Source organism: Sorex araneus, chromosome 2 (assembly GCF_027595985.1).
Source record: "Sorex araneus isolate mSorAra2 chromosome 2, mSorAra2.pri, whole genome shotgun sequence".
Lineage (NCBI taxonomy): Eukaryota > Metazoa > Chordata > Mammalia > Eulipotyphla > Soricidae > Sorex > Sorex araneus.
Window position 1 is genome coordinate 176,541,498 of NC_073303.1, and position 23,899 is coordinate 176,565,396.

At 35.5% G+C, this 23,899-nt stretch overlaps 1 protein-coding gene and 1 pseudogene across 3 annotated transcripts in view; one reads left to right on the forward strand and one right to left on the reverse strand.

The window, feature by feature from the left end:
- Positions 1–23,899, forward strand: part of ROBO1 (roundabout guidance receptor 1) — a 1,139,823-nt gene that overhangs the window by 848,537 nt on the left and 267,387 nt on the right. The gene's annotated exons all lie outside the window — the stretch shown is intronic.
- On the reverse strand, positions 863–1,002 carry LOC129403018 (small nucleolar RNA SNORA36 family; annotated as a pseudogene).

The window sequence follows — 23,899 nt, forward strand, 5'->3', positions numbered from 1 at the left end:
GGTTCATCTTTCTTTCTGAAATTCATGAACTTAACACAGACTGGCATGTTTAAGAAAAAAATAAGTGTTTTTCATTCAGATATAGAACCAGGAGCCAGAACTCTTTGTTTTATGTAAAAGTATTATGACATTAATTTTAATGTTAAGCTCATTTATTGTCACTCTAAAGGCTTTGTACAAGTTTAATTCTTAAAATCATAGTCAAGTTCAGGTATTTTTTCCGTAGAATCATGCTTTCTTATCTGTAGATAAGGCTCCAACACTGTTTGTAAGAGAGGTTATCCTTGTTGGTTGAGAATGTGTCATCTTGTCAGAAAGTGTACTGTAGTATTGTAGATTTGAAGACCCGTTGATTACATTCTGTTCATATGCAGTTGAATAAACAAGAAACAATAAACAGGGGAGGGGTAAACAGTTACTTTTTGATATGACTCAATGTCCTTAAATCAATTGTAGTGTAAAAGCTAGCTATTTTATGACACTTCCAAAAGGATATCTTGTAAATTTGTACCTTTTTTCCCCCCTAAACATTGGAAGTTGCTTCCTTCCCCATGGTCTGAAAAAGAGCCAGGTTCATTTCTCATCATTCTGTATGGCACTGCAAAATTGATCTAAGCTTCTATATCTCTTTGAAGTCAAAACAAGAAAGGAACCCAGAGGGCTTCATGGAATGTAAAGAACTACTGATTCAAGGTGCAGAAAGGACTTCTCTAATCATGTTTGTTTGCTGACAATGTTGATTTTAAGGTCCAACTGGTTGTTTAATTTAAACTAGGCTGACGTTCTAAAATGGGTGTGTTGTTTTCAGTCAGTACATGGGATATTTGAAGTAACTTGATAATTTTATTTTATTTAATTAAAAGAATGTAGGATGGGAGGGAACTGAATAGAGAATTTCTTTCTACCTGATTATTTCTTCTGACGAGTGTCTTAATGTTCCAAAGATTAATTGCTAGAACAGGGAAGTAGGGAAGTAGCTCTTAACTAGGCTCAACACTTTGGTTTGAAATAACTTTTTAAGTAGTATTATCATCTTGTACTTAAGTCTGTTAGCACAGTAGACCAGCTTGTAGTACTTAGTACCTACCATAGTTTTGATACTCCTATCACTATCAGTCTAGATACAGAAACCCTCATATTGCTAACAGCTCACATTTTACAAATCCGTGACTGGCAGCATAAATTATTAAATTAAATTCCCTTTTGCTTTACTATCAGATAATGGGATGCTGTGATAAATATAAAGGTATTTGAGAAATAGATGTCGGGTTATTTTGTTAAAAACTTCTGATTTGATTTTTTACTATAATTTTGTTAAAAACTTTCCATTTGATCAGAATTGTATTCTGGGAAGGATGCGTGATCACATTTTAAGAAGAACAATATCTAATGTTGAACTTGAAGTTTCTGTTCAATGTGAGGATCTTGTCACTCTAGAAGAATGAAGTAAAATAATGCCTTGTGAGAAGGGTGTTTTATTATTGTGAGTGGGGTCAGGCGAAAACCTGGAAAGAGTTTTGGTTTCATTGTTATTATAATGCAGCGGGCAGTAGCAATCACAATTGTACAAAGTCAATTTGAGAAAGTTGGCATATAGCTTCAGAAGGTATTTGAACCTCTGTGCATCTGAAAGGAGGTTCGAACTGATCTTACTCAGATCTCTAGGAACCAGATGAGTCTGATCTTTACATTGTATCATATAACTACAGGATAAAACTAAACATAAAAAAACCCTCTTGCATTGACAAGTAAGACCCTTCATCCCCTATGATATGAGCATGCCTATCTAGCTTCTTTTTGACAGTTTCCAATTTTCTCCCCCCAAAAGGCCCCAAAGAACAACTACTACATATTCTTAGACTAGATTAGCAATATTCCTGTGTATGCTTTTGTTTTTCTGGAATATATGCTATTCTCTGAAATCATCTTGGTCAAGTTCAGCTTATGCCTCAATTGCTAGCTCTGTTGTCATTTGTGGGAAGTTGCGTTGAGTTCTGCGTATATTTAATAGGCAATTTTATAATAGAACCTGATAAAACAAGAAGATCAATGTTGATTGAAATTTATAAAAAATGTAAGAGCAAATTTTAAATTTAACAAGTGTTGAACTTATATTGACTTGTTAATTTCCATGTAAATATGGAAATTCTATATCTTTAGGGTACCATTCCTGGTGTTGGTCAGAAATCATTCCTGACAGTGCTCCGTGTCCATATGCAGTGTTGAGGGTTAAACTTGGGTTTGCCTTGTGCACAAGCACCTTGCTGACTGTAGTAACTCCAGAACGGAGCAACTTCTTGAGCTGAGGCTGACGAGACTTAAGACATGCCATCATTATTTAGTTTCACTATTGCAACTGTACCACACTGTATATTTTTTTCATGTTTCTGCCTTCTCCCTTACTCTCTAAGACCTGATTCAAGTTTTATTGCCTTTATGATCATTTTTCAATACTTGGAACTCGACATTGATAGAACTCTTACATGTTTACTTTAGTAGTTATGGTTGCTTACCGAAATGTAAGTGTACTTACAATATTAATGAAGTAAGTCATACCATATATATTGCTAGACAAATTATAACAAATTAAGTATGCATACCCTTGTAATTTCTATGCAGATCAGTAAGTAGGATACTAATAATCTCGTTAGAATACTTCTCAATTGTTTCTTGCAGTGGTAGAGTCTTGACTTATAATTTATATATTCCATGGTGTCATTTTGAGATGTATTTGGGTTTTCAGACCAAAATTTATTGAATGTTCGACCTGAAACATAGTACGGAGGATAGGGTTCTTGCCTTGCATGTTGCTCACCTGACTTCAATCCCGGCACCCCATATGATCCCCTGAGCACCACCAAGGGTGATTGCCTGCAGAGCCAGGCAGAAACTCTGAGAACCACTGGGTGAACCACTGGGTGTGACCCACAAACAAAATTAGTACATACATATGTGTGTATATGCTATTATATATATATATATATACACACACACACAGACACACATATATGTATGGTTTGGAAAGTTATCCTCATTATTTACTCTGGTATTAGTTATGCTTTGACTATGTCATAACTCTTTTTATAAATGAATATTTAATTTGCTAGCAATGCTATATTATGGTTAATGGAGCTAGAGAAATTGTACAGTGGATATGGTGTTTGCCTCCCAGGCAGCCCAACCCAGAATCAATCCCAGGTACCCAAATATGGTTCCCAACTCACTGCCAGGAATGATCCCTGAGCACGGATCTAGGAGTAAGCCCTTAGCACCGCTAGAGGTGATCTAAAGCCAAAACAAAACAAAAAAAAGAAACTAAATTTTGATTAAGCAACTTGAAACATAAGCATTATTTTTATAGTTATCTAATAACTTAGAAATTTTACAAAAGTGGAAACTAGTTTATGTCCCGGTAATTATACTCTTCATAGTAATAATGAGTTAGATGAAATATCAGTCCACACAAATATACGCATACATTTCTTGCTATAAGCAGTAAGGCCTTGAATGTGCCATTTTTTTAATTTACAAACTAGGTTTATATAAGTAATATACAATCTTGAAATATAAATTTAAAAAGATTGAGTAAAAGAAGTATGAAGAAACTGTAGTATCTGTAATCAGAATGACAGAATTATAATTTAGTTTCCCCCTGTTTTCTCGACATTTAATGTTGGACATTCTTAGGTTACTAATAATAGTACTTACTTCATAAGGTTGCTATTACGTTTAACCTACATACACACTAAAACTTTGGAATATCATCTGGTACACACGTACTTATAAAGTATCAAGTGCTGTTACTGTTATAATAATTACTGTACTATTTTCTGAGAAATACAGTTGGATGGTTTTGTCTTTATGTGAGTTTCACAGAGTGTAATTACAAAAGCTTAGATGCCCTATACTTAGGCTATATGTAGCACCTCTGAGACTACTAAAATAAAGAAAAAAAAACTCTGCTGTTTTTTTAAGCTATTTTATCAATGTAAATGATGTGACAATGGAGTTTGAAGAACTTTTATTTAAAAAATTACATTTTAGTTATTTCATAAAGCAGGGTTTCAATATGTTAATGTTTAAATTTTGATGCACAAAGTTATTCTAAGTATACCACTGAAGTACCTATCACCCTCACTGTCCTTAAGTTACTTCTAGTCCATTTCTTCCTAACCCCTCCCTTTTTCTTCCTTCACTACATTAATTCAGTTTTGTAATCCAAGGCAATAGGGTTTGTCACCGTCTAATACTACTGTTTCCTTATTTTGTTTGCATATTACTATGTGTAACATTACCTGGTATTTTATTTTTTTCACTTAAAGCATTTCCTCCAGTTCCATCCAAAATGTAGATCAACCCTTTGGTTAAGATCAAAGGGTTGGGGTGCACATATTGCACCCCAAACTTTGGGTTTGTCTTTCTGCACCAGATGTCCCTTGAGCATACCAGTCCCTAAACCAAATATCATAACCAAAACATCAGTATTTCATTTTTTACAGCTGCATAGTATTCCATTGTGTGTGTGAGTGTATGTATATATATATCACAACTTCTTTATTCATTTGTCATTAGAGTTGTTTCTATATTCTGACTAGTGTACTTGGTGCTGCAGGACCATAGGCATGTGCATTTATTTTGAATTAAGAATTAATTTTGAATTAGTGATTTTTGTAATGTGTGGTATTTGCCATGAACTAAAAGCTTTGGATCAGATGAAAGCTCAGTTCTTACTTAAAAGCAAAAATCTCTATACTGTTTTTCATAGAAGGTGAACCACATGATATTCTCAGTTAAGAGCGAGTGAGGTTTCCTCTTGGAGAACATTCACTTTCAATGAAATGTTTTTGAGAATACTCAGATTCTTTTATGATTTCTTTGGCCTTTGAGAGTTAGGGTTTTCTAGGTGGGGGCTCCAGAGTCTAGCCTTCTAGAACTGAAACTATAGATCAGAGGGCTGGGACACACTTTTGCAACTAAACTTTTTGGGTTTGTCTTTCTGCACCAGAAGTCCCCTGAGCATACTTAGTCCGCAAATCAAATACCACAACCAAAACTCATTGGAGCTTTCAGGTCATGACATGCACTTGTGTGCCTTATGGCGTCCTTCAGAATAGAAACACACATATGCAGAACCTGACACAACACATCGCACACACTCACATCCAAATGCGCACGCACACATAATGTCTCCTTTTTCCTTCTGGCATTACCTCATTATCTCAATTCAGGACAGTATTGCACCTTCTTACTTGGATTGCTTTAGTTTCATAACTGAATCTTGATTTCAGTAACCTTTTTTTTACCTTTTTTTTTTTCTTTTTGGGTCACACCTGGTGATGCACAGGGATTCCTCCTGGCTCTGCACTCAGGAATTACTCCTGACAGTGCTCGGGGGACCATATGGAATGCTGGGAATTGAACCTGGTTGGCCACATGCAAGGCAAAGACCCTACCTGCTGTGCTATTGCCCTAGCCCTGATCTCAGGAGCTTTGTAAAAACTGTATTTTTTATTATTTTTGTTGTTGTTGACTCACATGAGGTACATAATTAAAAAGCTATTTATTATCAGGTTTTGGTCATGCAACATTCAAACACCCATCCCACCAGTAGTGTATATTTCCCACCACCAATGTCCCCAGTGTCCCTCCTGTCACCTCCCTCCCTCTCCCAAGACTGCCTCTATGGTAGGCACTTTTCTTCATTCTCTCTCTCTCTCTCTCTCTCTCTCTCTCTCTCTCTCTCTCTCTCTCTCTCTCTCTCTCTCTCTCTCACCTTTTGAGCAGTGTGGTTTGCAATACACATACTGCACTGAGAGGTTATCACGTCTGTTCCTTTACCTACTTTTAGTACACAGTTCTTATCCAGAGTGATCATTATCAGCTATCTTTGTCATAATAGTCCCTTCTCTATCCCAGCACTTTTACTCCAGCACTTGAGGCAGGCTTTCAACTGTGGACCAATCTTCTGGCTCTTGTTTCTACTTTACTGAGGTATTAGTCTTATATCATGGTTTTTTTTTAATATTGCACAAATGATTTCAGGAACATTTTACAGGATCTTTAGTATTCTAATAACTTATTTCTAAGTATCCCTTGGAAATTGAACATACTGGTTTATTTCAATACTTTTACTGGAGAAGAGAATGTTGGTGAAAACAAAGGGAAGAGAAAAAGCAATATTTTCTCCAACCTTTTGCCGAAAGAAATTAAAAAAAAATAAATAAATGGAAGTGGTAGATTAAAGAATCCCTAGAAAGGAAAGGAGGGAAATAGGAGGGAGAGAAGCTGAGAACATGGACTGACAACTGTGTACGTATAAGATTTGAGTCAACGGGGAGAGAGGTAGTGTATGTATTCTCTGAGGTGACAGAAAGCTGCAGCGGAGAAGAAACATTTGGAAGATATTTCACATGATGACTGTGTGCTTGAAATGTCAGCTAAAACAGCTTGTTGTGTTTTGAAATGAAAAAGGGTGAGATCTGGAAGATGAGAACAAAAACAGAAGGGAAGGCAGAACTGAATAATGTTTTGAACATGCAGAATGTTCACATGGGCTTTGTAAAGCAGATACTATGTGATTCCACTTCATTGTGTGAGTCGAAGATTATTTACTATCTTTTCGCTTCCTAGAGGCCTTTCTCTATGTCCCCTATTTTCACTTTTAAAGCAAGAACTGAGTATGAATTAAAGCATTTGTAATAGACTTAGTTGGCCTTTATTGTGAATGCACTGTCTCCAAAAGTAATAATTTCTAAAGCATTTTAATTAAAAAAATGCCTTCAGTTTAGACAATTAATCTTGGGAGTGCTAAAATCAAGGATAACTCTAAAATTCACTTTTTTCCCACATAATATTATTATTTAATGCAATGGGAAACAATACTCAGTGCTCATAAATATCAGCTCTAACAACATAACGTTCACTCCCCAATCCATGTGTTACTTATTTACTGTTCATCTAACAGCAGTTGAAGGCTTAGAATCCTTCCATGTTCTTCGTTTATTTTCAGTTAATTTCTTGCCTTTCCAGTTAAAACTATAATGTTCAACTAATGAAATATTAAACATGCATATCTGTACTCTTATTGGATGGACATAAAGTAATCAAAAGGAATTTTTCTTACCATCCTTTATTGTGTTTTTGTGCTATGGCATGTCCCTGGTGCAGTTGCTAGTAAATTCTGCCAGCCTTTATTCTTTGGGAGCTAAGATTCCCAGTAGGAAGCAAAGGAAGAATATGTGAAATAATAACCCCACTTAGAAAATTAACCAACCATAGTTTATTTCAGGACAGCAAAGGACTTATATAAGATGTTGTTGGCTAGAGAAACACAAGATGATCTGAATCACATGTGGGATATAAAGAAAGAAAGCAAAAGAGCAGTCAGTGGCCAGTGAAAACAAACCCTAAGACTCTGCCAGAAGAACTGAGGTTACCAAGTGGCCGAGTGGGTAAGAAAAGGGGAAAACGAAAAGGGATGTAATGATGGTGGTGGAGTAATATTGACACTGGTGGTAGGTTTGGTATCATAACACTCCATGCCTAATGTATAAATATTAATGCTGTTGCAAACAATCTAACTTTGATATAATAAAAATATGCAGAATGTCATAGTTTTCAAAATATGACAAAACCTGCTTTCAGTTACAGTATATTTTAGTATCACTTTATTATAGCTTTTTACATGCCATGTGTAAATACATCCATATATTAGACAAACACTTTCGACTGTAAACAGGAGAACAAAGGACTGTGTTGATTCTGAAAAGAGGTGTCCATGAGGTGAATGCCCTGCAGCTAATGAAGACTGAGGAGGATTCCCTGGCATTCACTTTCACCAGCATGGAGATGCTAAAATGACTTGGTGAGATCTCCAGCAGTCTCTTGTCCTTAGTGCAGCTCAGAATCCTCTCATCAATATTTCTTCCCACTATTAGAGAAACAAATAAAACTCATCTCTGCTGGGATTAATTTGCTTCAGCCTGCAGCAGTGAGCCTCCACTGGCAACCACTTCTGCGCTGAATAAGCAGCATCCAGGCATCTGTTGACAGTATGAAATTGTTGCAGCAGCCAATATTCATAAGGAAGAGTCTCCAGCATCCAGAGAGAATACGCTAGTCAATAACTAGTATAGTCTGACCACTGCAAGAGTACCATGTGATTCCAGAGTTTGTAAGCTATATTTAAATGGGGGTATTTTTTCCCCCTGGGGATCAGAATGTGGAGAATCTGCATAGACCTAATTTTACTTGAAGTGATCTTCTTCTGTAGCTAGTTTGGGATAAACATGCCTGAAGTTATTTCCAGCTGGACATGAATCTCTTTCATGAAACCAGGACAGAAATAGCTGCTTTTTAGCAGACCGGTCACCACTATGATTGGAACACGAAATGGAAAAATAGGAAAGAAAATGGGTCTAAGGTTTCATAATGTATGCAAGAGCATAGTCTGGTGGTGATGCCCCTAATTTACATATATGTTGACACTGCATTTTGTCATGAATGTTAAAATAGTGTTTTTATTTCTGTAACAATTTAGGTAGCTTATTGACATCTTTTTTTAATCAGTGGGTCTGATAAATCTTATTAATATGACTTTAATGTGTTTTTATTTTATTTGTGTGTAAGAGCAATACTTACTGTATTAGTGGTGGGAAGTCTATTTATCACCCACATTTTCTAAGGGGGAATAAAGTTTTTCAACACTACATAGTATCCAGTTTTGTTGTTTATTAAGTACAGCAAAATTTTGTTTATTAAGTACAGCATGACTGCAAGCTATATTTAATTGTTGCTCTTTTAAGTTGCTATGTTGGCCTTGATCTGTTTTTAACTGGTAAAAAGGGTAGGACTTATATAAAATTTGATTTGCATAATATCTATAAATTGAAGTATTTTCCAAGGAAATAAAAAAATGATTCCCCCTTATAATAATACCCAAAACAATAAATACTTTGAATCAAATGTATCCAAGGAAGTAAGACTTTAGCATGAAAACTATGAACATTGATGTAGGAAATTAGAGTGGACAGTAAGTAAATAGAAAGCTATTTCATGTTCCTGAATCAGAAGGATTCATTTTGTTAAATCGTACATGCTACCCTAAACTCTAAAACCTCAAGAGTTAATGTAATTCCTGTGAGATTTCCATTATCATATTTTTGTATAGAACTACCTTAAAATTTAGGCATAATTTGGAGAGTATCACAGATTTTGTTCCAAAATACCACAATAAATCACACACATCTCTTTCAAAGTAATAACTACTAGAATTATAAAGAAAAAGAGTAGACCAAATAATAAGTAATGATGAATTTTGACAACTCTGCATGAACTGTTTTTATTAAGCATCTATAATTCAATGACTCTAAAATTAACATGAAACTGGAATAGGTATTATACATTCTAAAATACAGTATTACTCTACTGTAACTTTTTTTATTGGTTGTGCTGGTGATTGAACCTGGGATCTACACATGCAATCAAACCTGCCACTGAGATACATTACTAATCCATTATTATAGTTATGTGTATATTACATATATATTATATATGGCATTTAAGTAATGATTATTGTTCACGCTTTTCTTTCAGAACAATTTAGTACAATCATTTGATGTTTTTATTATAATATTGGTATCTACACTACTTTTAGACTATAAATATCAGCCTTCTCTAAAATGTTGTTTTAACTTATTTTTTATTTGCTTATGCTTTGGGGCCATACCTGGCAGTGTTCAGGGATTATTCCTGGGATCACTACTGCAGACCTCAGGAGACCATATGAGGTTCCAGCGGTTGAACCAGGGTTCACCACATGCAAGCAAATTGCACTACTATCACTCTGACCCCTGATTTAACTTATTCAAATATGCTTCATGTGATTCCAGGGTTCTCCTTAGGCTTGTATAGGCCACGACATGCATATCAGGGAAAGAAGAGTCCATTTCCGAAGGGACTGCGTAGAAGCGAAATTCTGCGGTGTTAGTCAACTCCAATAGTCAATGCTAAATCCAAAGGGATGATTCTGACTATGGCTTTATTTTAGTTCCTGAAGTGGTCAAGGGGGCATGTGCTTGAACATGTGAGCCAGCAAATTGTCTGTGATTCTAATCCCCTAATTAGACTATCATGCACAGATGGTATTTAGTTGTTGTTTTTTTAATGAATGAAAGCATGTGCTAATGATGTTCATGAATTTTTATAAGAGTTTAGAAAAATACTTGACTGACTTATATTTGCTTAAAATTGTATGTCGGTTAAAATTGTATGCCATAGTTTGAAATATGTGTGGTATTTATACAAATAAACAATGACATTTTATCCAACTAGTTTGTTGTAGTGTGTGTACATATATATTACATACATTCTTATATGTACACATGGGCCAAGGCAAAGTGAATATGTACCATTAAAATTAGAATATTTTTAGTGAAAATAAGAATTTTTCTCATAAGTCTATCTTGCAAGATCATGAAAAATGATACATATCTATAAAAATTATTATATGCTATAAACATTGTGTAAAGTTCAACTTAGCATAAATAAAAGATTTGTTACACATATAACAGTTTAATTTAAAATTCTTGAGGCTTTTTTAGAGCAATAGAGTGATCTGAGAGAAAGTTATCAGCTGTGGAAATAAGGCAATGAATAGTTTCAAATGGATGGTAGCCTTAGGATGCAAATACAATGAACTGGTTTTCTACAGGTTTAATGATAACCTCAACTTCTAAATGTTCCTTGAAGAACTTAGCTTTTCTATTTTGTTTTAGCAATATTTTTATCTTTTTGTTATCTGCACACCTTCATGTGTCTTTTTTTTAAAAAACTTTATTTTTTTTCATTTTTTTTCTTTTTTTTGGGTGGGTCACACCCGGCGAGGCACAGGGGTCACTCCTGGCTCTTCACTCAGGAATTACTACTAGCAGTGCTGGCATGCTGGGATTCGAACCCGGGTCGGCTGCATGCAAGGCAAATGCCCTACCCGCTGTGCTATCGCTCCAGCCCCACACCTTAATGTGTCTTAACATGAATTTTAAATATCAGCATTCAACTTTGAACCACAGGACTCTGTACAAATTTTCTAATTGTATTTTCTTAGAATTTTTGAAGTAATATTTAAATTTATGCATATACTCACCAATTGAAAGATAAAAATTGATAGATACTATCTGTGAAACTCTTAGGCATCACCCAATTTATTTTGAAAGAAGATAGAGAATGACTCTGATCATTGAGAGATTAATTTGTACATTTTATTTGTAATTATTGTTCAAAAGTAACACTGTAGCACTGTTGTCCCTTTGTTCATAGATTTACTCTAGCAGGCACCAGCAATGTCTTCATTGTGAGACTTGCTGTTACTATTTTGGCATATCGATTGATTTTGCCATGGGTAGCTTGCCAGGCTACTCTTGCCAGGGATACTCTTGGTAGCTTGCTGGGCTCTCCAAGAGGGATGGAGGAATCAAACCTGGGTTGGCCGTGTGCAAGGCAAATGCCCTACCTGCTGTTCTATCGTTCCAGCCCACCTTATAATTAAGCATCTTATAATTAAGCATCTTAAATAGTTCTTCTAAGGAATATTGACTTTACAATCTGTTGAGAAAATGTAACATCTATTGATAGGGTTATTCAAAAGTAGTATTTTTTTTTAATTTGTTTTGTTTTTTTTTGGCCAAAGCCTTGCTCAGTGGGATTTAGAGTCTACTAGTGGCTCAGAGATTGGGGTCTTCCTAGTAATTCACTAAAGGTAATGCATAGCTGAGAATCAAACCAAATCTTCCCTATACAATCCATGAGACACTTAGCCCTTTGAGCCACCTCTTCGACCCATCACAGGAGTTTATAATACAGGTGTTTGCTATGCAATAATCTGTAATTACACACTTTTACTATTTATCAGTATCTTTCAATATTCATTGCATTTGCACAATTGATTTTTGCTAAGGCTTGAATTTGAATCCTGAGTGGGAAGAAAGGTTTGAATATGACTTGTTCATACCGTACCTAAGCCAAGATTACTCAAAATTATTGTTTCTTAGTGTTTTAATGAATATCCCTAAAATAGTAATATTTTCCACAGACTTATGACCTTCAAGCAAAAGTAATATTTTGTGAAGTTTAATAGAGTGATGTGCTCATCTACACCAAAACATTTCAACACGAATGGGATATGAGACAATAGAAGTTAGAAGCCTATAAATTGGCTATATTCTTCGCTTTGCAGATCCTGGAGGAAGCGCAGTTTTAAAATAACACAAAACGAGGGCTGGAGAGATAGTATAGTGGGCAGTGTTCTTACTTTGCATGTGGCAGACCTAGTTTCAGTCCCCAGAATCCAAAATGGTGTCCTATGCACCTCCCGGAGTAATTCCAGAGGGCAATCATAGTAACCCCGCAGAGTCACCAAGTGTGGCCCCAAAACAACACAAAACCAACAGATTTTTAAATATTACAAAAATGGGATACTTTATTAACATTTAAAAATGTGTTCATATATGCAGTATGTCTCTCTGAGCTTTTCCTAGCAGAATTGCACACATATGTCACATATACCATCTTATTCATCTGTCTGTACATTTATTCAATAAACATTTCTCTAGTGATAGATATTTCAGCACACTACATTAAATTTTCCAATACGGTATAAAATTCAAGACTTCTTTAATTTTAAAGAGATTTATAATGTACTATTTCCACCTTCCTTCTATATGGCATGTAGTCATTATATTGCTTCTAATGATTGCATATTTTATTGAGTAACTAAATACTAGCTAATAATGCCTTGTCATTAGTTTTTTATGAATTTATGTTTTATTGCGATAACATTGGTTCACAACACTGTATATGTCTTAGAAGTATTGATTAACACGTCTTCAAATGCCTGTCACTATACCACACTTACCACCAAAATATCAGAAAGCTTCTGCTACATACATTGAACCTCTAAACTTGCCCTCTGTGACTCTTAACTGTGGTATGCTCTAGAGTCATAATTCAAGAAGTTGGTTTTGAGCCTTAGCTTTTAAAAAAAGATTCCAAAATGAGTGATATTATCTGGTATTTCTTTTCCTTCTCCTGATTTGTTTCACTTTGCATAAACTCTTCTTGGTTTTGACACAAAGTTGAATGATCTGTTTCATTCTTTATAGAGATCATATAGGAGTTCTCTGAGGTATACTGCAAGTCAGTTAGACACATGCAGAGATGCTCATTTTATATCCAGTTATTAAAAAATAGATATGATATATTTTTATAATATACCAGGTTTCTTTTTTTGTTTTAGTTTTTAGATTTATTTCTATTAAGCTCATAAGGAAACCTATACTTGTAAATTTTACTTTTATCTCTTTCAAATGAAGAATAAGTGAATATGCTACTTTCAAAAAATATATATATATAATATATATTAGTTTTTATTTATACATGCAGGCTTTATTTTGATACTGTAGACATTTTTTGTTTGGTATATTTTATTGTCCTGTTTTGAATATAAAAGACCTATTTTTTTTTTTTTTTTAGCTTTTTGGGTCACAAGCAGCGATGCACAGGGATTACTCCTGGCTCTACACTTAGGAATTACTCCTGGCAGTGCTCGGGGGGACCATATGGGATGCTGGGAATCGAACCTGGGTCTGCTTCATGCAAGGCAAACACCTTACCTGCTGTGCTATTGCTCCAGCCCCTAAAAGACCTATTTTTAATGTAGACTGTACATGTCATCAAACTTATTAGATACTACTTAAAATTCCTTATTGATTGAGGTTCTATGATTTATAATACTATTCATGGTGGTTTCACATGTACATCATTCCAATGCCGTACCCATCACCAATTTGTCCACTTCTTTCTCCCCCCAAAATTCCTGTCTCTTGACCCCTCTCCCCCTCCCCCCACACACACCCACCCTGCTACCTCAACTCAGTTATTCTGTTATGTTCCCTTGGTCATTTGTTGTACACTTTGCTAGTTACCAAATAATGCTTTTTGAAAAAGAAGAAACATTTAAACATTTTTTTGTTTCTTTCTTTTTGGCTTTTGGAGTCACATCCAGATATGTTTAGGGGTTACTTCTGGTCCTGCACTCTAGTATTACTCCTAGCGATGCTCGGGGGACTTTATATGATGCTGAGGATCGAACTCGGGACAGCTGTGTGCAAAGCAAATGCCCTTTCTGCCGTACTATCATTCCAGGCCCCGCATTTTGAAGTTTGAATCCTCAAGAAATAATATCTTTCATCTTTTAGATTTATGACTGTTTTATTGACGGGCCCAATTTCAATAACCTTTTTATCCCTCACACATTATGTTCTCCAATTGCTTCGCTTTTCTTATAATGTGATTAAATCTTGTATGCCAATATTGAAATCTTTATTGCTCTATCTTCATTAACTTGGTTCTGGTTTAGATTTAGTATGTTAATGTATTTTTCTCTGGTAAATGGTGATGAATTTCAGGTAGCAACATCTACCACTAGAAGAAACTAGGGTTAAAACTGCAAAAAAATGATCTATCAGAGGAAGTTAGGAATGGCTCCTTTTTTTTTTTTTCTTCTTCTCTGGATTGTTAGTTCCTAACATTTGACAGGTAAAAGGATTTGATATTTTTCACTTTGATTCCTCTTTTAATCTCCATGTGGGACAGATTTCCATGATTCTTTCTGTAACGTTTTGTTTCCTAAAACCAAATTGTCTACATGTTCGGATGTTTGGAGGCTGCCAGAGTACTTGGCGTGAATTCTGATAGTTTTTCAATTGGTAACATACCCCTCTCGAGTGTCTTTTGGGCTGGTGGAGCTTTTGAAAATCCTCCCATAAGCTATTTTAAGTGCTTGCCTTTTAATTTTTTTTCTATTCTAGCTTTTATTTTTATGTTAGTAATCAGTAATGCCAAGTTACTTGTGCTATGAGATTTGATTCCGCCCTCTCCTAATTGACCATCACACACACACACACACACACACACACACACACACACACACACACACACACAGAGTATGTTGGACTTCAACTTCCTTTAAGTGCCTTTAAGGTATATTTCATCACATTGTTTTATGTTTGATTTATTTTAAATTTTACTAATTATCTGCCTCAGTATGTTTTGTGAAAGTAATCATGTCTTTTGCTTTCTATCATGTAGTCCTGATCTACCAGTTCTGAAAACCTGGGAGCTGGCATGATTTAATAGACCAGTGTGGGTTTTTTTTCCCCTCATTCTAGTAACTTAGATTTATTTGTTATTTAAATGAGTCATTTCATCATGCCTCTTTAATCGTTGTCAGAGCCATAGTCTGCACATTGAGACACAGCTTACTCTCTTTATAATTGGAAAGCTTTTTAATTTCTAAATTTTACTATTTTCTCATTTTATGGTTTATGGTATTAGTTCGCAACTACAGATGAATTGATCAAGAAGTTGTGGTATGTATATATACACAATGGGATACTATGCAACTCAAAGAAAGAGAAAAACAATTCAGTTTGCAGAAAAATGAATTTAAGTAGAGGATATCATGGCTGATATCAGCCAGCCAGAGGATATGACTGGCTGAGTAAAGCCAGTCAAACAGGAAGGCATAGATACAGAGATTCTCTCTCATCTGTTGGAAAATAGCAACAAGTTTCCACAGGCAACATGAACAGAGAACTGACCCTCACAATTTAGTTGCAGGGGGAGTGGGTGTTGGGTCCTTGGGGGAAGGAAGTGGGTACAATGCTGATGGTTGTAGTGCTGGAATTATGTGAATGAAAACATTATTAACAGGATTTTAAACCACAAAATCTCAAATATTAAAAAAGAAAAAAATAGCTTATTAATCTAGTATATGATAGAATCTCTTATAATCGTAGTTACTGCTTAATAGTAAAAAATTAACTAGTAACCTAGTAACTTTAATGTTTAATGAATCTCTGTGCTTCCGTTTGTTTATATTTTTACCCTTCTATAATATAATTAGCAACAAAGCAAAAAAAAATGAACCAGCAATGTTGAATATTTGGGGCCAGAGTGATAGTACAACAGGTAAGCCACGTTCCAGGCTACTTTCCACATGCTCGGGCCGAGCCTCACTCATGAGTGAACATATTCCTGGACAGGATGGGCGACACATCATAAGTCACTCCCTACCCATTTTTTATAAAATCATAGAGGGAACTCTCAGAGACCCTGGCAAGCTACCGAGAGTATCCCGCCCACCCGTACAGCGGAGCCTGGCAAGCTCCCCGTGACATATTTAATATACCAAAACCAGTAACAATAACAGGTCTTATTCCCCAGGCCCTGAAAGAGCCTCCAATCTTTGGGAAAGACGAGTAAGGAGAGGCTGCTAAAATCTCAGGGCTGGTATGAATGAAGACGTTACTGGCACCCACTCGAGTAAATCAATAAACAACAGGGATGGCAGTGATAGAGTGATATTGTATATAGTGTGTGATTATATTTGCAACATGATTTTTGAAAGCCAAATCCAAGTTTCTTTATACACATATATTTAGTATGTAATATAATGCAAATTATGAAAAATTTTATGGCAATATTTTGAAGTCGATTTTAAATTTGTTTTTACAGCTTTTACAAATTTTTACAAAGAGCTCATATATTTTAAGGAATAAACTTTTAACTACTCCATTTCTATATTAAATAATTTTATTAACATTAAAATTATAGTGTATTAACAAGAATAATCTTATGTATTTTAATAAGCAATCATACAATAATACTTATGCTATGCTTCCTAATATGTATTTACAGTAGGTATATATATATATACATATATATATTCTTTCTAAGTGTAGGCCATATTGATAGAATTATTGAGTATATTCTAATCCCTAATTTAGCTTCATATTTGTCTCATGTTTCCTTTATAACATTCCTTTGAAAGCTTTGCTTACGCATAGTACTGTGAAGTTATTAATGTAAGTTGTATGCCATAGAGGATATCCCCACTCTATATTCCCACAAGGATAGAGGATGTGAGAGAATATGGGTTACAGAGGCAGACAAATTGGATTTGAGTGCAAGCTAGAGTAACTTAGATAGGTTATTTGATTTCTAAAAATTCTGTTTATTCATAAGGGAAGCTGAGCTTTAGGGAACTATATTTGGATTGGATGGATAGTAGAGCAGATAAAGCACTTACTTGTCAATGCTTTGAAAGCAGCCAATGATGGTTTAGTTTGAACATTAAACACATTAAACACACATGGTTCTCTGAGCTCTGCGAAGAGTGATCCCTTTTAGTCAAAAGGAAGCCCTGGACACAGTTAGGTGTCTCCCCCAAACAGAAACACTCTAGTCACAGTGTGACTAATGATGTATATGTATTTATGTATTCAGTGAGACAACTCAAATATAAAATATCCAAATAACATTTAACCAAAAAACTAGGACTGGAGATGTAGTATAGTGGGTAGGGTGCTTGCCTTATACGTGACTAACCTGGAGTATATCCTCAGGATCCCATATGGTCCACTGAGCATTGCCAGGAGGGAGTGATTCTTGAGTACAGAGCCAGGAGTAACCCCTGAGCATCCCCTGGTGTGGCCCCAAAATCAAAAAGAAAAAAAAAAGTATAGCCCATTTAAATTAATTGAAAGCACATACACTGAAAGGGTACATATTCAGCTTTCATCTCATCTCTTTCTTCCCTAGAAAACATTTATGAAAGTAAAAAGAAACATGAAAGTATACTAATCTTTTCTTCAGAATATAGTAAATATAGAAGCTTTTGAAGATACTTCTTTTAATTTTATCTTAGGACTTTTCTGTTACTTGAATCTTAGGACTATGCATTTTATAGAACAATTCTGTTGATTTCCTATTTAAATTTATTGATGTGGAAGGTGGGATTTTTCTAGACCTGAATGTATGACAAGCCATAAAACACTTGCACAGACTATCACTCTGGGAAAAATGGAATTCATGTCTTTGATGTCGTTTCAGCTAGGGTTTCAATTCATGGACAGAATTCTGTGGAAAATCCAGAGGTAAGATCTAACAGTTTAGCCAGCTCATCTATTTTCTTTTGGAGGGAAGAGATAGGGCAACATTGGATACCTCCAGTGGGAGATCTAAGTAGAGTGGCACAATAAATTCCCTTCCACTGTCAAAACTACCTGTGTTCCTTCAGAGAAGGGGGTGGGGGGGGAGGGAGGTAAGAATAACCAGGCTGACTTAGGCATTGATGCATAGTCCTTTATATACAAAGGACAATTTTTAATATTTTCCTGGGACTTTTCAGGAAGGGGAAGCCATTATTAGTGGATCAAATAGCATATCAATGTTCTTAATAGTTATTCCACAAAATAAAATTAAGGAATTAGAGCATGATCAGGCCAGTGCTATCCAATCTAGGCAGTTTTCCTACATGCACCTACAAAAAAGCATCTATCTCTCCTTTTTATATTTTTCCATAGTTTAGTAAGTACTATGAATTTCAATGCTATTTTTCCTAAACTTAAAATAAATCCTCAGTTAAAAATTGTAAATCTTAAGATGACGTATTCTCTCAACAAACTTCTCATTACAGTAGATTTTAAATATTTCTTCATTGAAGGGTTTTGGAACTGAAAATCGTACATAGAGAAATTAAGAATATCACAGGAATGGGAATTTTGGAAGCTCTTCTACTTGGAAGGACAAACACCTCATTTTGTCTGGGCTGCTTTTCAATCCCCAAACACTAGCCCACCTCCACCCCAGAATACATTTAATTGTGATTTCTAAATAAGCAGAAATTGGCCCCCAGTGTTTTTGTTTCCTATAATGTTGGGGGGGTCTCAAAAGCAACTATGGTTATTGAAAGAAAGGAATCCTCTCAGCTGTCAAATCGCAAACAGAAGATCATAAGCCTTAGAATAATAAAAGAAATTTCTTTTGTCTTTTGCAAGTCCACTAGGATTCCATAATAGATTTGGATTTCAGCAGAGGAAGTTGAAACAAGAGTAGAGTTGGGAAGTCCAGAAAAGATTTATCAAACCAGACATTGTACCTTCCCCCAAACTCAGCTAAGTTTGGAGCACTTCCTTATCAAAGCTCACGGGGCTTTTCTGTGAAGGTTGTCTGTGCTGCGCCTCACCAAGGAGCCCCCCGCCCTGCCCCACCCCCCAAATCAGGGGTTCTATTTACTGTAACATCAGCCGGGTCAGTGGAAGAGGAGATGAGAAGGCGGGAGGAGGGTATCAGCATGTGGGGTCACTCTAGGAAAACTCTGTTAAAAGTCCTTATGCCTGAGCTTGTGTGTGTATACGCAGAAGTCTCAGAAAATAAGGAAATGTTAGACAATTTATGCTCAGATCTTATAAACTAGTTGCAATAAAATATGGTCCAGGGAGACCTCCACTCAAATTTCATATTGTTGGATATCATAGCAAGTGACAGAGAAACACTGTTGGATCTGAAATTGATGGATCATGAATGTAAAGCAGAAAGAGATGGTTTTTGTTCATCCTTATTCTGTTTTTAATACAATTGAGCTGGAGGAACCTGATAGTTCACTGACAGCCTGCATTTACTCCTTTTTCAGGTAGATAAATAGTCACGTCTGGTTTAGACTCAGAATTTTAAGTGTTTTTATTTTTTTTAACCAAATACCCAGCTTTAAACATTTTTATCTTATTTTATTTCATTCGGAGCTGTAAAATCTTATAAAGTCAAAAATGTTGGCTGCAGAGATAGTATAGTGTTAAGGTACTTGTCTTGGAATAGGCCCGCACCATTCAGTCTTACATATTACATATTACCTCATAAGTGCCTCAAGTACTGCCAGGAGTGAGCCCCTGAGCACAAATCCTGGAGTATCCACAGAGCGCTGCTGGGTGTGGCATAAAACCCATCTGTCCAAATGAATCTAAACAATAAAGCAAAGAATATATTTTTCGAATACTTAGCTGTGTGGAAAAGATTAATAGCTTTGTATACTTACGGTCTTCATGTATCATAAAAGTCAAGTTAGAAAAGATGACTGACTAATACAAAGGAGGAAAACTGCAAAAGTAATAACTTAATCAGATGGATACCTGTCAAAATTAGATGTACTATGAATGAAAAAAAATCATACCTAAAGTGAAATCAATTGATGCTACATGAAATTGGAGTTAAGGTGATGGAAATCTGGCTTTTTTTCTTTTCCTTTAAAGGTAATTACAAATTATAAGAAAAGATGAAAACTGAAAGTCTAGTATATTTTAAATTACATTATAAAGTAGAACTGACTCACAGGAAAGTGCAAACCTTTTATAGTTACCACCAGAGGCTAGAAATCATACCTAATGTCATAAAACAAACCAGGTTTTCATGTAGCATCCTTTCCTCTTATCCCAAACATTCGACCGATATGGCCATCAATATTCTAAAATAAGCAGTATGATACCTCATATTTTCCGTAGCATCATAACAGTTAACAGCGATTTCCATTTACTTGTGACTTCCTGTATTGTAAGAATGATATCTATTTCTTCCTATGTATTATATCTCTTAACCTTTAAAACAATTGTAATAAGTATGTGCTATTATTCTTTTTACCCCAGTTTCCAGGTACTGAACACTGAGGTTTAGAAAAAGTCCAGATTCAAAGATTGGCAGACTTACCTGCTTTTTACCAGATACTCTCCTCTGGCCATTGTTTTTAATTTACTAAAGTAGCCTAAGAGCCTGGCAAGCTGTGTGCCCAGCCACGGAGGATAACCATTATTGGCTCAGCCACCTTAGGTAATCCCTTTACCCTTTGCTGTGGATGATGTGGCCATTTTCCAGGGGGTTGAGGAAGGAAGTTAATGCTGATGTTCTTAGGAAACTTTTCTTTTTTTTTAAGAGATAGCTTTTTACTCTTACCTAGTCCTTTCTTTTAAGGACAGTATTGTCTGAGAAAATCTAAGTCACTCTGCTCTTTCCAAAATACTATGTGAGATTGGAGTCTCTTTGGATCACAAGGGAGAGACAAAGCCAACACACTTATAAGAGCTGAAAGTTAGACTGTGGGACCTTGAAGTTATCATTGAGCATCAGAACAAAGTCTCCTCATTAACAACCTCTGGACTGACCAAATTGTCACACATTTTCATTAGCGTTTTGTCATTTTTAGGCAAATAGACAGATTTGGGCCAGGCACACACAGGGGGATCGGGTGAACGGATTCCAAAGATGATATACAGAGTTGGTAGAGGTTAAAAAATATGAACTTAACTTTGTATACAATGAGCCCCCCAATACATTCATTAAAATAGTTTTAGTTGTATGATTTTATTGTAGCACTATAGCACTGTCATAGCACTGTTGTTCCGGTGTTCATCGATTTGCTCCAGCAGGAACCTGGAACCTGTAACGTCTCCATTGTGAGACTTGTTACTATTTTTTGGCATATGGACTACACCACAGGTAGCTTGCTAAGCTCTGCCCCTCGAGCAGGATACTCTTGGTAGCTTGCCAGGCTCTCCGAGAGGGACTGAGGAATCTAACCTGGGTCAGCCACGTGCAAGGCAAATGCCCTACCCAATGTGCGATCGATCCAGTCTACAATATCATTACATGTTTATTTTAAAATCAACATTAACTCAAGATTTTGTTGTTGATTTCAGTTGCACTCATATAATTTTATTTTTTAAATAGCTAGAGAAAGTTTCTTAATTTTTCAGAGAGTGACCTGTATAGGTGATATGTGTGTGTACGTGTGTGTGTGTGTGTATCTATATATCAGTTGTTCCTTATTCCTTTTTTTAACAAAAGTAAACATGAGGCACTATCTTGTTTGAAACTTATTCTTTCTAACTGATGAGATGAGTTAAAGGGCTGGAAAACAAGAGAAGTAGGAAAAGCTAGTAAGATCCTCAGGTCTGTATGGTCCCACGTATACCACCTGGAGTAGCCCCCACGCACTAGCAGATTTGTCCCTCAAAACAAAAGCAAAGAACCCCCCATGACAATTCTGGTGAAGTAAATATTATTTGTGAAATCTGTATTACAAAAAAAGTATGGTCCAACTAGAAATATTCAATCTGAAATGCTATAGAGAAGTTTAATTACTGGATTTTTAGAACTCAGGAGGCAATGCATTTTGTTCTGAAATTTATTTAAGTATAACCTTGATTTAAACCTAAGTCATTTCAGTACATTATAAATAGTCAAATTCAAATTTAGTTGTTTCCTTTCTGGCAATAGAATCCTTTCTTTTAAAAAATCCCTGCATGTTTCTAATTGAGTTTTCAATTTGATGATGCATTTTAAACAGTAACATGGCTTACAAGATATGATCATGTTTTCTTTAAACATTTTCATTTGCTCCAAAATAGGAATAAGTTTGTAATTTACGGGTTGATCGCCAAAACTTATTCCCAATCGGTATTTTAACATCTTTCTATATAAGCTTGTAAATTAAACCTAAATAGCAGGGAAACAGGTTGTTTTTGTTCTACATATATTTCTTTTTTTAAAAGAAAGAGGTTACATAGTTTAAGAAAAGTATTACCTTTTGACATCTACATACCCATTGTTCTTTCTAAGCTTTTGTTCCTAGCTCAGGCTGAGAATGGATAATTATATGTAATGGAAGACAGCTGTGATGTACCAGGTGTATTTTTTTCTCTTTTTATCTTGTGCTTGAGTGCATAATTCCCTTCCAGTGTTATATAAGGCTCAATTTTCCTATGTTTATTTTATCCTCAAATTTTAGTGTGAGGATTTTAACAATCAAAATCAATTATAGTTTTGTTGTTACGTTTGGATAATGTGTTAAATTATGGATTAAAGTGCACGATTTGTTGGAGAGGATGGTAATTGCTCCCTGTATCTAAGAAATGATGCCATTATATTAAAAAAAAAGACAATACAAGTTTAAACCATTCATTAAATTCACTCCAGTTTCTATTTAGGTATTGCACGGGATGATATTGTCAATTTTTGGTGGTACTTGACTTTAATCATTTTCAATTCTAGCTTAGATGGTGGGCCTTTTTAACATTTGTATTTAAGACTTGGAGTCTTAAAAATTTGGTAATGATCTTACTACTGGGTAGGTCTTGTAATCATTTCTTCTGTGGTCTATTTCTTCTGGACATTACTGAAATAAGAATTTAGCCTTATCAAGTGGCACCATATCCTTCCTCCCCCATGCCCTTAATTCTCTCCACAAAGCTTACATCAGTGGTAATTGGGTAATTAGCCAGAAATGCTGTCGCCTGAGAAAGGAGGAAGAAATGCCTCCTTGAATGGAATCATCTTTTTTTTTTTTAATATGCTCATGATTCATTTTGATATCCTCCAACTCTATCAGCAGGGAAACTTTCCTCCCCATTGGGAGTCTAACAAGCCTTTAAGACTAGAAAGAATAGACAGCAAAGTTCGGCTATTAGTCTCAATTCTAAGGCAAATTGGGTTCTTCTGCTGTGGTCACATTTTCTGCCTGCACAGCTGGAGATCTTAGGAGATGGCTGAAAATCTTCTGTTAAAGATCTGATGAATAAAAAGATAAGGGTTCTATTGTGGGCCACTAGAAGAAAATTTGTAGCCAATTTGGTTTTTAAAACAAGCTGCAAGGCATTTCTGGAAGTCTGGACTAGCCCCTTGGGTTATTTGGTTTCAAGTCCGTTTTGATGCAAGGTAAAGATAGCCAGAGCAAAATGCCCTTTGGTGAAGAAAAAAAAAAAAAGTTTTGTTTCTATCAGTTGCATCATGATTTCCAAGCAAATAGCTGAGTAAAAGAAAACATCCCTTCAAGACTCAACTGCATTCTTGTAATAAATCACAAAAGCATTGGTATCAGCTTTCTTAGTCATTCTACAAGACTATAGTTAAGAATATTTCCAGATGTGTCTTAACTGAAGGAGAGGTAATTTTCTTTCATGCACAAGAGATCCCCTCTTAACACAGAGGGGGGAAGAAAACCAAACACTTTTTAGTC